The sequence below is a fragment of the Ambystoma mexicanum genome, chromosome 14 (genome assembly GCF_040938575.1).
Source record: "Ambystoma mexicanum isolate Mex_15411 chromosome 14, UKY_AmexF1_1, whole genome shotgun sequence".
In the NCBI taxonomy this organism is placed as follows: Eukaryota; Metazoa; Chordata; class Amphibia; order Caudata; family Ambystomatidae; genus Ambystoma; species Ambystoma mexicanum.
This window is the reverse complement of record NC_090940.1, coordinates 104,978,741-104,991,517: the sequence shown is the minus strand read 5'-3', so window position 1 is coordinate 104,991,517 and position 12,777 is coordinate 104,978,741. Positions and strand designations below refer to the sequence as shown.

The 12,777-nt window shown below is 42.2% G+C and overlaps 1 protein-coding gene across 10 annotated transcripts in view; it reads right to left on the bottom strand.

The window, feature by feature from the left end:
- The window catches only part of RBM25 (RNA binding motif protein 25), an 841,835-nt gene that overhangs the window by 810,791 nt on the left and 18,267 nt on the right, over window positions 1–12,777 (bottom strand). For 2 of the 10 annotated variants that reach the window (XM_069638625.1, XM_069638626.1), the window contains exon 2: window positions 5,585–5,656. The exons of the other annotated variants lie outside the window; for them this stretch is intronic. The gene's annotated coding sequence lies outside the window, so the exon portion shown is untranslated. The remainder of the gene's footprint in view (window positions 1–5,584; window positions 5,657–12,777) is intronic. 10 annotated transcript variants of the gene reach the window in all.

Below are 12,777 nucleotides of genomic sequence, written 5' to 3'. Positions count from 1 at the left end.
AAAACCTAGAAGCCAGGTCCAGGAGGTCGAACATTCAAATGAAATGCCTCCCAGAGGAAATCCCTGACAATGACCTTGAAGGGGCAATTAAATCTATTTTTGGGGACCTACTGGAAACAGAGGTTATGCCAGATGTGAGAATAGAGAGTCAAAAGAGTGGGTCCCCGTAGATCAGACCCTGTGGCAAGACCAAGGAACCTCATAGCTGCCATCCACGACTATACAAGAAAAGATTCTGCCAAGCGCTAGGAGGGCGGAACAGTTAACGCACAATGGAACAGATGTACTCCTTTTCCAAGTGCATTTAGTATTAATAGCCCTATGGAACAATATGGACCTTATGGTCACCAAAGTTACCTGGCCCTGAACCGAGGAATACACCATAGCAACAAGCTATGCTCCTAACTCGGGGCAGGACTCCTTCATCCAAAAATCATTGAACAAATTGAAAACATTCGCTATCGGGGGTCTTCAACCTGGCATGGGACCTGGTAAGAGTTAGAAATAGGAAGGTTCTGGGGGCTCAGGGCAAACCATCAAAAACATGTGGGGAAAACAGATAGGCTGGCATTAGCAGACGTCTGGTGGGAGAAGAAAGGAGACAAGGAAGGCTACACATTCTACTCTCCTGTTCACCGGTCAGCACCAAGGATAGACTACATATGGGCGTCCGGGTGCTATTGGGCAGAGTATCAGAAATGCAAGTGGGGGCAATAACCTTTTCTGATCATACTCCCTTGAAACTGAATTAGCGGCAGGCATGCCCCGTAGGATTGTGGAAATGGAGATACCCCGCTTACCTGCTCAAGGATGAGACCATAAGGGAGGAGATTAAAGAGGGGATAGTGGCCTACTTTGGGGATGATAACTGATGACACAGAGCACGAGGTGGGATGCATTCAAGGCAACAAAAAGGGGAAAGATCATTGCCATCAAAGCCTGTAGAGACAGATTAGCCTGCATGAAAAAAAACAGAAGTGGGTAACAGCCAGGGTGGGGGCAAGCAGGGAATATAGATCTATTAAAGGCCAATTGGCCAGACCAGCAAATCATTGCCTACTATTCCTGAAACACAAATACTATGTCAAGGCAAACAAAACAGACAGGCTTCCAGCTAGGATGTTGAGAAGACCACAATTATACTAAAAATGTGATTGGATTGGAAAGGTGGGGGGTGCGCCATGAGAACGAATACATTGGACAGCACAGGAATTTAAGATTTTACACCTATCCATATACCTCTGAAAACCCGTTGGAGCAGCTACAGTAGGGATACATAAATGCCCTATAACAAAAACAGAGCAGGAGAGGGAGGCTCTTGAGCAAAGCATTACCACTGAGGTGCGCAGAGCTATAGGCTTGCTGCCCCTCAACAAGTTACCAGGCCCAGATGGATTTACCGAGTTCTACAGGTCATTTCGGGAAACCTAAATACCATTCCTAGTACCCCTCTTTAACAAATTCGCCAAAGAGGAGCCAATTACTCCATCCATGGAAGAGGCGAAGATGGTCTTGATCCCTAAAGTGGCCAAAAACCCCACTAAGTGCGGATCATATAAGCCGATCACATTAATCAATGTGGAAGCTGAGATTTATACGCAAGTCCTAGCAAATCGCCCAAATAAAACTCTACCAGCCATCATCAGCACAGACCAATCTGGCTTCATTAGGGGCAGACAAACTAGTGACAACATAAAAAGGATTACGCATCTCAGAAAAAGTTAGGAAAACATCCCAGCCCTCCTAGCTGCCCTAGATGCCGAAAAGGCCTTCGATAGGGTAGAATGGCAATTTCTATTCAACACTTTGGGGAAGATGGGATTTGGGGCTAAATTCCTGCCAAGAATCAAGGCTAATTATAAGAATCCATCCCTACACCTAGAAATCAATGGTCAGTTAACTGAGGCAATAAAAGTACGGAGGGGTACAAAACAGGGATGCCCCCCTCCCTCTCCAATGCTCTACGCAATAACCTTGGAGCGTCTACTGGCGGCTGTGAGAAGTAATAATGATATAGCAGTTGTCCCATTTGAAGTAAGGGCACACAAAATAACCGCTTTGCAAACGATATGCTGTTGACTTGGACTGATCCTGCACTCTCCCTCAGAGCCTTGGAGAAAGATGCAGCAGTTTGGGCTAGTCTCTGCTTTGAAATATTGAACAACCATAAATCAGGGGTCCTGAATCAGACAGAAATAGAAAACAGAAATCAGAAAAGACCTTCCGTACAAATGGGCAGTAAAGACCAGAACTTACTTGGGGATTAAACTGACCAGAACGCCAGAGGATTGGTTTAGCACCAACTATCCTATCCCCCCCTTTGTTAGAGGCTATAAAAGAACAAACTAGTAGACTGTGGCCCTCTATCGATAACATGGCTAGGTAGAATTAACGTCATCAAGATGGTCATTCTTCCTCAACTCTTATACTATCTCGTGACCCTCCCAATAAAAATTCATGCATCGTTCTTCAGAGCAATCCTAAAATACACTGGGAGATTCGTCTGGAACCAAAAACACCCAAAGATAGCGAAAAGGGTTATGATGATACCATGGGACATGGGCAGAATGGTGGAACCAGACTTTAACCTGGGCCGCCAAGAAGTATACCTTATAGGGGTCAGACTGGCTGAGACACAATCTGGACATGGTATGGAGAGCAATGAACAAGGCGGTAGTGGGGGGGAAACCTAGATGAGGTACTATGGAAACCAAAGGAAGGTAGGCCAACAAACATGTACTGCTTATACTATCTCGTGACCCTCCCAATAAAAATTCATGCATCGTTCTTCAGAGCAATCCTAAAATACACTGGGAGATTCGTCTGGAACCAAAAACACCCAAAGATAGCGAAAAGGGTTATGATGATACCATGGGACATGGGCAGAATGGTGGAACCAGACTTTGACCTGGGCCGCCAAGAAGTATACCTTATAGGGGTCAGACTGGCTGAGACACAATCTGGACATGGTATGGAGAGCAATGAACAAGGCGGTAGTGGGGGGGAAACCTAGATGAGGTACTATGGAAACCAAAGGAAGGTAGGCCAACAAACATGTACTGCAGCAAATTAACAACAGTAGTGAGGGAATCCAGGGATGAGATAAAAGCAGGCTCAAACCACCACTTTTTCATCACACACCAATCTTTGGAAACCCACAATTCTCTCCGGGGAGGTATGGAGAGGGATTTAGTCAATGGGAGGGTGCCACAAGATCCAAGACTGGTTTGAAGGCACTGAGATTAAATCCTTCGTCCAGTAAGGCGGACTTTGCGGTGGGAGAAGGGGAGAGGTTCAGATGCACTCAGTTAAGGCATTGGCTAACGCACCAGACTATAAGCAGCAACGCAAATCCTAACACCATACGAGACATTTTTATTGACAGACTCAATAACAAACACGTGGTGGGAGCCATTTACAAATAAACTAAACAGGTAGAGGATCAACCCGTGAGGAGATATATGGTGCACTGGAAAGGGGCAGCAGGTCAATTGATAGACCAGTCAAGAGTGGCAGAGTGTGGACCAGTATTCCTAAACTTGCGAGATCTATACAAGTCCAGGAAATATGGGTGAAACCAGTGATGCAATGGCACATAAGCCCTGAAAACAATTCATAGATTTTACCCCACAGTACCTAAATTATGCTTGCAGGATTGTGGAATGGATGGAACCTGGAGCCATATATGGTGGGTATGCCCGCATGTTCAAACATTCCGAGGGGGGGGATCCAAGAAGTAGTAGAGGAAACACTGGGGGTGGATTGGATGGGTAATAGAGGCCTGGCAATGATCGGATTGGGAGGTCTACTGGACGAATTGCATTTGAAGGCAGAATGGAGAAAATATGCGATCCTAATGAAGTTGGGAGCATTGGCACTGGCTCAAAAGTGGAAAAGCAAGGCCCCTCCTACTGAACAAGAATGGATGGGTAAACTGGAATTCTGTGGAACTGAAGTGGGTTTCTTATTCGCTACAAGGAAATCACCAAGGGTTTGTGGCAGACTGGTTGTTGGGATTTCTACAGAAGGGTGCCGGGGGGAGTGGTTTCCGAGGAGCATGAGACTGAGGACTAGTGCGACATTTTCCCTGGGATTTGCTCATTGAAAGAAGGTACCCCATCAACCCAATGGGACACTGGATATTAAAAGGGGGGGAAGTAGTGCCGGAATGGACAGGATAATGGCATACGAAGGAACGGTTTCGGACGGATGGGGCGGAAGAGGGTGGGGTGGACAATGTTTGAAAATATTTGTACATGGGAAAAATAAATGTAAAGAAAAAAAGGGGGAACCCTGCTGCAGGTGGATTCATCTTGGGTCTTGGTTGGTTAACCTTTGGTTTTCATGACCAGAATGAGTCACCGAGAACACTTATCACACTTCAAAATCCCCTGCTAATACAGACATGAGCAACACGCCCTAAATGAGAATTTTGCATGAAAGGAATGATTCCAAAAAAAACATGCATTGAAAACCACACATTTTAATGCTAGCTGGGGTAGGCGTTGCCAGTGTCCTGATCTAGTGGTTTTGCATGTGCCCTGGAGGATGTTGCTCTTGTACTCATGTCAGCAAGGCTTGCTTCAATTTGCTCTGCCATCTCATTTGACCTAGAAAAGTGGGCTCTTGTCCTATGGTCGGCAAGTTGTGCTGCTATTTGTTGCATTTCAGAAGCTCTTGATATTGATTTTCGCTCATCAGATGAAGCTTTTTCAAGTGATGTTTGTTTTTGGTGCGGCATGTTTCACTCAATGGCTTCTGCACATTTGAGAAAATGTCCAATAAAGACTGATTGTACTCTCTTGTGAATGAAACTGTAACCATGCCATTTCCCATATTTGGAGTGGCGTGATTTTTTTTATTCCATTTAAAAATGCTTTAACACTTCCAAACTGTGTACAGTAGCAATGCAATACATTTCAAAAGAATAACCAACACATTGAACATTTTGCTTCAGACACTTTCCAAATGTTGCCTCCTAGTACCTTGCTGTAGTGAATCAGGGTGAGCATCAGAAAATGAGGGAGTCTACGAGTGAATTTTCAGCATCCAAACATTAACTACAATCTTGCCCCACACAAATGAGGAATCCATGCAAAATTTGGTAGCCGTGGGTTCAAGGGTGTGGATTTGTATAGCTGGACATATACAGCTTTATATATAAAGATTCATAATATAAAAAGATTTGCTTTACAATTTGGTCATATAAAACACAAGGTTGATACAGGTAATATATTACAATTATCACATACTAGCTCACATTCTCCTATAAAAAAACGTCCACCATGTCCAAGCACTGTGTCAAACATACGACAATTGTAAACTATTTAGGGGACTGTATATTTCAGTATTCTCAGCCCCTGAGCCCATACCTTTAACACGTTTCAGTTCCCAAATGCGCAGAACATTCTTCAGAGTGGAGATTAGAAAACAGCTGCACTTCATGGATCTGTTCACATCACAATTCAAAACTTGACAATGGTGTGCGCCTTCCGAGTGTAATGCATACACACCACCTATATCTCATGTTGCTCACTCCACTCTATTAAAACTTTGATTTGCACATATAAATGTGTATAATTACCTCATCTGAAAGACTCCAACTTCAGAGGTCATGCACCAAGTATCACTATTATGACAACATCCAGGCATCCACCTGCGGAAGAACCAGCGTGTCAGTTCAACCCTCTCTTCCATAGAACGGATAAGCAAAGTTTATATATACACACCTCATTATCAACAATCACCAACTTTTTCGCTGTTTATTATTGGACAGAAAACACAATCCTCATATTACCCATCTGTCAGTCATGCCCAGAAATTACAGCTCCAGTATCATCACTTCCCTTTCATCTCAAAGAATCATAGAGCCCCCAAGGTCCATCTACAAGAAATCCAAATGAACGCATATTTAGAATAGCCAACTGCAACTAATACCAAAGGTATCAATGAACAATGTGGACCCACTCAGCCTGCTCAAGTCAGCATATAATACTGGCCAGGCTGTCCGTCATTTACAAAAAAGTAATGTAAATAGAAAGTCTGACATCTTACCATACAATAAAACGTGAAGGTAGGTAGAACGCCCATTCAAAATCTGTCAGAAAAAAATTAGATCACAAACAGAATCTAAATACGTGCATATACATGATCCTGCACATAAAGCACGGCATCCAACCCCAATTGCAAGTGTCAGGCATTTACATCTTAGCATGGAAATGTCAGAGGCCCAGAAAAAGACAAAACAGACACGCCAGCGGCCATACTGGAACAGATCAAATGTTCATAAACTGATCTCCAATTAGCGGTTACCAGGCAAGCTGGGTTCAATCTTGATGTAACCTTCATCTAAATTGTACAATGAAGTATGCAGACTATACAATCTGCCTATTGGAACACATGACAACTACTAACACTGCTAAATGCCACTTGCAAAATAAATAGCAACGTCACAGCACATCCACAGCCATGCACACCAATTCCCATTAAAGTACTATATCATCCCAAATGAGGACCCCCATGTGACTAACACCGATAGACAAGGGAGCCGACAGCTATATGTCGAAGCACAGCAGCCATGTTAAAAATGGTACCCAGAAAAGGCGCAGAACTACTGTGCACCAATTGAGCATCCACCAGCCGTCAATCTACACGATAGAAACCAGTCTATATCCTCTAAACCAGACATGGCAGATGGTCATACAAATGAGCCTTTGTTTCCAACGGGTCTGGTAGTCAGTGACATTAGGACCATGTAGTTGTAATAAAATGGTCCAGAACATGTCATTTTCTGTATGTTGGGCTATTTACATTTCTAAAGTCCTCTGCCGTAGAGACAGGCTTCCAAGCAAGAGGCAAGCACTTCGCCCCAACAATGAAGAGAAACTGCTGTGTGGACTGAGGCCTTACCGCCTGCCTGAACACTGAAATCTACTAGACTATGTGAGTAGGTGAAAATACTCTGCGAGCCCTGGATGAGTGTCTGTAAAAAGGTTAGCTGCATGAATGGACACAAATAAATAGATATAATAAAAAGGCTCTCAAAACAGCTTGGCCAGCTCTCTACTGCAGCTGCAAATATTTAATACAATCATAGAGCAAGGTGAGCTCTGGAGGCCAACTACCGTGTGCTGTTTTGCAGTAGGTCTGTAGAGGTACAGACTGTTTGAAACTATTGATCAATACTTTAAGTAAAACGACTAAGCAGAGTGGATGGCATAGCAGGCAGAGAACTGGACAAACTAGGCAGAATATTGTAGTTTGTGGCCATCTCACTTTCAGGGTAGCAGGTGTAAATCAACATGGCAAGATAGAATGTCAACGAGTATGGGATCAGCTCATGGGTTGAGCACCAGTTGCAAGCTGTATGTAACCAGCAGGCCACAGGACTATGTTTGCCATCAAAGCATTTGGCCACGTGGTCATGTACATTTTCCACGGTGTTCACTCATATGATGCATCTTCCCCAACAAAATGAATCTAGTTGACACAGATTTAGATACACTTCAATTTAAAGCATGGAGACAATGCAGTGTTTTACATTAGCAATACTATAATTATGCATTATGTAACCTATTACATTTTTAGAAACAGAATTGAAATCTTTTTTGAAAACAAAATAGCAAACACATGCGGGTCTTTGGCAGACCGGATACAGTTAGCTTAATAACAGTATTAGCCCGATTATTTCTGGTTTGCAATTATTTGAAAAATAAAATGTGTGTAGCACTCCCACACAGGCCTTTTTGGCGCATGAGCGAAGGAGACTATTACTGCTGCACTCTCTCCATTCGATCCTTTGAACATGCAGTGAACAAAGAAGAGAGGGTAAAGAGATCTGAAGGCAAGGCTGTGCTTTCATTGAACAGGGTAACTTAAATAGCTAACTTTGCTACACAAGTGGCAATTTAATTGGCAAACCTACAGAATTGCATAGCAAATTGCTCTGCGACACTGCTTATTTTATGCCTTGCATTTATGCCACATTTTTCTTAATCCCTACCTAAGTTTAAAATGCTACGTTTATTTTAAAGACATGCTTATTTTACAAAAAATTAAAGTCCAATATAGAAAAATGATAAAATATCCAAAAGTAGAGTGCTAAGAAAATTCATGTATTATTGCTATACATTCAAAGATTCCTGATTTTGTAGGCAAGCATAAACCGAACCCATTTAATATTTACAAAACCCCTAATTTTTCTATAATTTTTTCCCTTGGTGTTCAGATGACACTTGCATGAAAAATGTGAGCTTTACAAAATACAGCTATATAAAAATTCTCGAATCCAATGTAAACATTTAAATTGATAAGTGTTAATTATCGATGTTCATGTTATGCTATCACCCAATATCAGGTTGACTGAACGTGTTCATTGATTTACAGGAACCCTTCAGTTTGGCCAAGAATTCATCACAGACAATTTGAGAAAGGCGAGCTACTTGACCTAATGTATGCCCAATTAATTGCTGGAGTGCCTCTAAAATAAAATTACATTACCAAGGAGAAAGGTGGATCAACTGCTCTTAAATTGGGGTTACATCCAACACATGTAGTATTAATCTTGGAGCTTAACTAAAGGGATAGTAAAAATATATAGTGTCAATTGACAAATGTGCAACTGCTAGCTGTATTACATAACATGGTTGGATGTTTCCTTCCTCTGTGGTCTTTTCTTTCAATTTTTATTAAATAGTTCAAATTGATAAAACAATAGCCTTGATAAGGTTTTGCGCACAGGCCCACGAGTAGGCTACCACTATGTACACTAATGTTAATTGCAAGAAAATTAAATTGGTTACCAGATTGCTCCATGTTTTTCAAATTTTGTACGATATAAAACGTAACTATCCCTCAGTGCCATTTGTTCCAAAAAGCAATGCTTCATTTGATTGGGATTGTATCAACTGAACTTGTTACACGCGATTTGCTCAAAACAAAATGCACGTTAGCCTTTTTGACAGTTGACAATTTGTTATATTTGGCAAATAAGAACACAAATAGTGAATTTTTTTTGTAACAGTCATTTTATATTGAGGGTTTGCCACGTTTTCCTCACTTTTCTTGCGGTTAAACACTACCAGCAGCCACTACCAATTGAAAGTAGCTACATTTTTTTAAAAAGTCAATTTTTAAAGAGTAAATTGGGATCAATATAAAATTTGCGGACTGTTCAAACTCACCAACTATTTCTAAGAGTCTTGCAGCAAACCCAGAAGTCCGGCAACAGTCGGATTGCTACATCGAACCGCAAGTGAGCTACACCAACCTGGACATCTCTACCCTGCCTCAATCATCTTCACGCCATGCGACATAATTTGTGAACTGCACTCTGTGTTGGACCTATTACTAAGTTCACCCACCTGACACCAAACCATCGCCTCAAAAAGCATCTTGAAACCTGGCTTCACACTTAAGCTGCAAGAACAAAACGAAAGGATATTAGTCCTGGCCTACCTTTGAGGGCCCTATTGACTTGTAAGTTCCCAGGCTCTCTTTTTTCTAAAGGCATTATTCATTCAGACATAGCTGAACTGATACCCCGAAATCTGCCCTTCCATTACACTCCCATATTTCCTCTCCTCATTCCTCTGGTCGCCGTTCGATTCCCATAATCTGTCATCTATCCCCACCATCCCTTCACACATTCCTGGCTGCTATCTTGATCTTATTTTCCCAGCTGTCCATTTCTTCCATCTCCACTCTTCCTGTACATTCTTCAGACCACCACGATGTATTCTTTTCCATTACTCCCAAGCCTTTCCTCAGTTTCCTTCTTTTCCTCCTTCTGCTCACAAGTTTATCGTTGTGATCTCTGCTCTTTTCATAGTTCTTCCTTTATCTCTACCTGCATTTCCTTTCTTCCCTCTCAATCTGCATCTCAATCTTTCAACGATGCGGTTTACTCCTTCACACCAACTCTTGACTCACTTTACCCAGCTTCTTTTTACTCCTGCCCGGCAATCACAACCATGGCCGCAGCGCTGTTCCCCGAGACACTCTTTGCCATGCTGAATGTTGCTGGCTTAAGTCCCATTCCGTTTCCGATTCTTCTACCTTGCCCTCTCTTCACTCTACATGCTGCCCTTCTTTCTGCTAAGCAATCCTATCATTTTTATCTTCTTGATTCCCACTCTTTTCACCCAGTCTGCTTTTTCAAACTCATTCTTTCTCCTGCTCTTCAACACTTTCTGCAATTGATTTGGCTTCATGTTTTTCTTCCAGTCACTCATGCTCTCCACCATTACCCCCCTACTAATCGCACTGCCTTTTCTCCCCTGAACCTGCATGCAGATCTCCTTTTCGCCCACTTGACAACTCTGGCACCGTTATATTATTGTCCAGGGACAATCCTACCCCAGCTCCTCTTTCCTCATTCTTAAAAGTTGATACTTCTCTTTCCACATATCTCTTATGTCCTCAATCCTTCATTCATCTTTTCAGCATGCTACAATTCTTCCTATTGTTAAAAGCCCCTCACTTGTTCCTTCTCCCCCTTCCAATTTTCACCCTGTATCTCGTCTCCCTAAGCTCCTCTACCGGTTAGTTTATGCTCAAGCCTCTCTTCATATTACCCCAAATCCATTCTCCCTGGCTTTCAATCTAGTTTCCGCTCCTGCCATTCCAAAGCAAACACATTACTCTGTCCGATTTGGTTCTCCTGGCACACTATGCTAAATACCACTCTTCTGATTCTCTTGGACTTATCGGCTGCTTTCGACATTGTGGACCACCCTTTCCTTTCTTCACTCTGGTTTTCTGGGGCTGCCCTTAACTGGTTACAATCGGTTTTGTCCTGTCATACTTACTCTGTTTCCTGGGCTGGCAAAATCTCTATTCTTTGTCTTCATCAGAAGTTCCCAAGACTCGGTCATGGGCCCTCTTCTCTTTATGCCTGCCCCCTGCTCACAGTTGCTCAGTACTGAGGCTTCTTACAATCTGTTATGGTACATCCATGTGTTATTCTCATCACTCATACGGAGGACAAGGGAATAACAGTATGCACCAGAGGTAGATCACTGCAACATATAACTGAACGTGCATTGAAAGTGATGGTTTTGAGTAGCATGGACCACCTGGAGCCAATAAAAAAATGAGAGTCATGCCCCCAGAATAACACATTGATATAACACCAGGTGTATGGAAAGAAGCCTCAGTAATGAGCAACTCTGGGTATACAACATTTTTAAATTCGAAGACTGTCCTGAATAAAAGTGGGTATAAGCAATAGACAACCACTAAAACCGGTCAACAATAAAACTGTAGTAAAGGCACTTTCTTACAAATGCAATTTGTACTTGATCCTAGCAGACCATTGACATTTACTCCATTGGATCAATTAGGTCTTCATAGTTTTTCTAATTATGATGATGAGGGAACCCAGACTATCAGCCAATAAAAATCACTTTGCCAGAGATAACATGCTGGGTTGTTGTAATATTTTATAAGAGTTGAAAGTCAGAGGCACAAGAGCAAATACGTGACTCATTCGTATCACAAGAGAAGAGTGCTCGTTCTCACCAGTGAGATGTGCCATCTACTATTTTTCTTCTATCCGTTATTAGATGGGATGCATTACATCGCTCTATAGTGGTAACCTGTGAGGCAGGGAAATGTAGCTGCTCTCAAAGTCCTTTTTAAGTCCCTGTCTGTACCCAGAGGACAGTAGTATATGAACTGGGATTAGGATAACTCACTTCTGGATGAATGCTGAATGTATTTCAGTAGATTGTCTTTAGGTGGTTTGCCCCATGTGTGTAACATGCATGGATTGATCAGATTTTTAAAAAAATAAATAGGGGGCGGGGGGCACGAAAGAAGATCCGACAATACGGACTGCTTCCCGTCGTCCAAGGAGGATGGCATGGTCAATCGTATTGAAAGCAGTGGCGAGGTCAAGTAAAATAAGAACTCCAACCTGACCGCGGTCCAGGAGCACGACCATGTCATCAAGAACAGAAATCGGCTTCCATTTGTTTACGAGGCCTAAAACATGCCTGGAATGTGTCAAGATGGGAATTGGACTCAAGAAAACGTGAAAGCTATGGTGTGACAATTCCATAAGCTTAGTCACCATTGGTAGAAAGTAAATAGGCCGGTAGCTAAAAGGATCAAGATGGAGCTTCTTTAAGAAAGGTGTAACCAGGGCGTGCTTTGGAGGTTCAGGGATAGGACCACTAGTGAAAGTGCCGAATAGCCTCAGTTAGCAAAGAAATAAAGTTAGACGAGAAGTACTGAACTAGATATAAAAGGGTTGGATCCAAATCTTTACACCCCATGACTCAATTTTATTATCCCTTTGATGTCTTCCGTTTCACTCACATCCCAGAATCAACTTCCTTTGTCTAGTCTAAAAGCCTCTTCATAATCGTGCACCCCGCCCATATCGCTGCATTTCATTTGTTTTTGATTTTTAAAATATAAACTTACAAAATCAGAAGTAAAAACAGAATTTCACTGAAATAATACATAGATGAAAAAGGCAAACAAGTCTACTTCACGAATATAATACAAAAAATAAAACAACCAAAACAAGCAACAATCTTATTAAACGAATCTATCATAACAGATAGAAAAGCTAAAACAAGTTACTTAAAATGAAACTGACACTGCATAGTACATGTACCCAAAAACAGATTCAGGTGTGTTCTGCTTGCACACATTCCAAAACATCCACGATACATAAATTATACGGCAAAACAACTTGCACCGCTCTAGAGCCAAGGAATCGTAGATCAAGCAGGGGCACACATGAATCCTAACCAACATGCATCCCTC